Consider the following 4,183-nt stretch of genomic DNA (forward strand, 5'->3'; position numbering starts at 1 on the left):
CGCAACGGGAGAGGCCACAACAGTGAGAGGCCCGCGCACCGCAAAAAAGAAAAAAAAAAGGCATTTCAATAAAAACAAACATATAATGAAGTCATCTCCCTTTGTGTGAAGCAATATGAATGAACTGTGAATTAAAATTTAACAGCAACGTAGTTCACTGCCAAAACTTTAATTGTCTCAAGAACACAACAAATTCTGAACACCCTAAGATCATGTTGCTACTTCAATATTCTTGGGAATGGTGAGTGATTAGTTGGTCTATGGTTTAGGATCAGTTCCCATGCTTGTTTCTTGAGCTTCTTCTACCTCTGAGAGCTTTTCATCATTTTCCAGTGCTTGCTGAAGTTCGTGGATGGTAGTAAAAAGAACGTGAAACTGTTTTCTTCTCAATTCTAGCTTATCTTCAACACTTTGTTTAACACGTGAAAGATGCTCTAATTCTTTTCCCAGAGCCTCTATTTCCTTTAATGTCTCATGCCTGTCGGGATAACGCTGGATCGCTTTTGCCAATGCATCACATTCTTGGAGATTTTTTCGTGTTTGTTTTGCTTGAAGAATTTGCTTTTTGCACTCAGCAATTGTTTCATGTGCTCCAGCAATGTTACCTTCTATTTCTTTGTAAGTTTTTTCGTAATTTTCCACTTCTCTGAGATTCATATCATATACCAGCAAAGTTTTGCCCATTGAAAGTTCACATTGGGACAGTGTGCTCAGCATTTGTTGGTACTGGCTGTATCCCTCTTCCTGGGATCCAGAGTAGCACCATTTAATGAAACTTTTCACGAGCTGATTAATTCTCTCATCATCTCCAGCACCATCTCCGTCAATTAGGAGACGCTTCCGTATGACTTCGTCGTCAGTCATGGCGTGAGCAGCGGCGGCGACGGCGCAAGGTGAGGCGGCGGTTGGCGGTGGTGGAGGTTAAACTCCCACAATGCAGCTGGGTAAACAGCTATGGCGGAGGAGGAGGAGGTGCACGCGGCCGCCCGCTCCGTCGCCTGAGCCGCGCCGCGCCGCGCCGCCGCTGCCGCCGCGGCCGCCGCCGCCGCCGCGGGACCTGCGCTCCGCGCGCTCCCCGAACTCCTCGCCTCAACTTCTGAAAAAGATTTCTTTTGCAAACTCCCATCTGATCTCAGATCAGTTCAAGTGAAAAGGCATTTGGCCACAGACGGGTCAAGACAGCTAGGAAGATGATCAAGCTCCCAAACAGGAGGAATGGAGGTGGCTGTGATCGGCCACTTGGGGTCTTGGGATGAGAAGATGAAACCGAGGTAGACCAAGAGGTACCATTTCTATGAGATTAAGGTCCTTTCCGGACATTCCCCTCATGGAAAGGGGATGTACATGACTGTGGTCTGTAGATAGAACACTATTTGAGGGCTTTGGGCCTGAATGAATGATAGAGCTGATGAGGATTCAGGTTGGGGCCCTTTTGAGGAAAGACTATCCCCTAGGGAGTTTCAGTTCTTTACTCTTTTTCACCTTTGCCTCTACCTTGAAGATAAATGTGAATGTGCATGTTCCCAAATCTCAAAGAGCCCCAGTTTTCTCATTTTTAAGTTAAGAGATACCAAGCAGGGAATGCTGCAAGGATTAAATGAGATAATATGCCAAGGGTTTAACATTCTTGGCCCAGAGCAGGTGGTCAAAGAGTCGATAAAATCAATAAAACATACTTTCTTTTTTCCTTATTTCAGTGTGTATGTATGTATGTGTGTGTGTGTATCTTTCTGCCAGACACTGGATACTCTGCTAGGGGCTGGGTATTCAGAGATGAAATTATACAGTCCCCCTGCCCTCGAATATCTTGAAGTCTAAAAAAGAAGAGAGTTAAGGAAACATCATTTACAATGAAGTCTCTAGTAAGGGTATATGTGCGTAAGTTCAGTGGTAATATGGAGAAAGTGAAGCCAGAGTCTACGTGAGGAATTCAGGGAGGGCTTTACAGAGGAGGTAGCATTTAATCTGGGCTCTGAAGGATGAGTAGGAATTTGTTCAGTGGACAAGCATGGGGAGAGTCTTCAAGACAGAGGAAACAGTACTGCAAACCACAGAGGTATGGGAGAGCATACCTAATTCAGTACTGCTGGAGCTTTACCTGTTACCATATCAGGCAAAAAAGGTAAATTTAATCCTATAGTCTGAATAATTTTGAGCAGGAAAGTGGCTTATCACATTAGCAGTGATATTTTAGGATGGAGGGATACTGAAATTAGAGGTTAGAGGAAAGATTACTATTTTGGGTAAGATGGGACCTCAACTGGAGCACTGGCAAATGGAGATGAAGAGGAGGAGGTGGATTGGACAGTTATTGAGAAAACAGAGCCTTTAAAACTTGGTGATGAGTTGGTTGTGGAGAATGAGGGAGAAGAGGCATCTAGTATACGTCTGGTGTCTGGGTAACTGTGTAGATGACGGTAACACGCACTGGGATAGGCAACACGAGAGGAAGAGGGAACACAGTGTGGGGCAGGGAGGAGATGATGAGTTCCATTTTGAAATGTTAAGTTGAAGAGCCTATGGGATGTTCAAGTGGAGATGTTCACAGTCAGCACAGGATTGAAATCTGAACTAGACATGGAAATGTAGAAAATATCAGCAACCGTGAAAAGGAGAAGAGGAAAAGCAACATTTAAAGGTAGACAGAGGCCCTTTGGAAGACAGTCTGGTAGTTCTTCAAAAGGTTAAACATGGAGTTACCATTTGACCCAGCAATTCTTCTCCTAGGTGTATACTCAAGAGAAATGAAAACATACGTCCACACAACAACTTGTACACAAGTGTTCCTAGCAGCACTATTCACAACAGTCAAAAGTTGGAAACAACTGAAATGTCCATCAATGGATGGATGGATAAACCAATTGCAGCCTATGCATACAATGCAATATTGTTCAGTTAGAGAAAGAATGAAGTAGTGACACAAACTTTGACAATTATGCTAAGGGAAAGAAGCCAGACACAAAAAGCCACATACTGTTTTTCACATAATTCCATTTATATGAAATGTCTGGAATAGGCAAATCCAGAGAGACAAAGTAGATTAGGTGTTTCCTAGGGCTGGTGAGGATTGAGAAATTGGGGGTGGTGGCTAAGGGGCATGGAGTTTCTTTTGAGGATAATGAAAGTGTTCTGAAATAGACAGTGGTGAAAGTTACACAACTTGGTGTTTACATTAAAAACCACTGAATGGCATACTTTATTTTTTTTTTAACATCTTTATTGGGGTATAATTGCTTTACAATGGTGTGTTAGTTTCTGCTTTATAACAAAGTGAATCAGTTATACATATACATATGTTCCCATATCTCTTCCCTCTTGCGTCTCCCTCCCTCCCACCCTCCCTATCCCACCCCTCCAGGCGGTCACAAAGCATCGAGCCCGATATCCCTGTGCCATGCGGCTGCTTCCCACTAGCTATCTACCTTACGTTTGGTAGTGTACATATGTCCATGCCTCTCTCTCGCCCTGTCACAGCTCACCCTTGCCCCTCCCCATATCCTCAAGTCCATTCTCCAGTAGGTCTGTGTCTTTATTCCTGTCTTACCCCTAGGTTCTTCATGACATTTTTTTTCTTAAATTCCATATATATGTGTTAGCATACGGTATTTGTCTTTTTCTTTCTGACTTACTTCACTCTGTATGACAGACTCTAGGTCTGTCCACCTCATTACAAATAGCTCAATTTCGTTTCTTTTTAGGGCTGAGTAATATTCCACTGTATATATGTGCCACATCTTCTTTATCCGTTCATCCGATGATGGGCACTTAGGTTGTTTCCATCTCCGGGCTATTGTAAATAGAGCTGCAATGAACATTTTGGTACATGACTCTTTTTGAATTATGGTTTTCTCAGGGTATATGCCCAGTAGTGGGATTGCTGGGTCATATGGTAGTTCTATTTGTAGGTTTTTAAGGAACCTCCATACTGTTCTCCATAGTGGCTGTACCAATTCACATTCCCACCAGCAGTGCAAGAGTGTTCCCTTTTCTCCACACCCTCGCCAGCATTTATTGTTTCTAGATTTTTTGATGATGGCCATTCTGACTGGTTAAAAACCACTGAATGGCACACTTTAAATGGGTGAGCTATATGGTGTGTGAATTATATCTCAATAAAACTGTTACTAAATTTATTTTAATATGGGCAGAGAAAGAAAGACTGTCAGAGAAAATGGTAAAGGAA

General features: G+C 43.0%; 1 pseudogene; it reads right to left on the reverse strand.

Moving 5' to 3' along the window:
* Positions 1-258: 258 nt before the first annotated feature.
* LOC136142975 (THO complex subunit 7 homolog pseudogene) lies at positions 259-717 on the reverse strand (annotated as a pseudogene).
* Between the last annotated feature and the right edge of the window lie 3,466 nt (positions 718-4,183).

Source organism: Phocoena phocoena, chromosome X (assembly GCF_963924675.1).
Source record: "Phocoena phocoena chromosome X, mPhoPho1.1, whole genome shotgun sequence".
Lineage (NCBI taxonomy): Eukaryota > Metazoa > Chordata > Mammalia > Artiodactyla > Phocoenidae > Phocoena > Phocoena phocoena.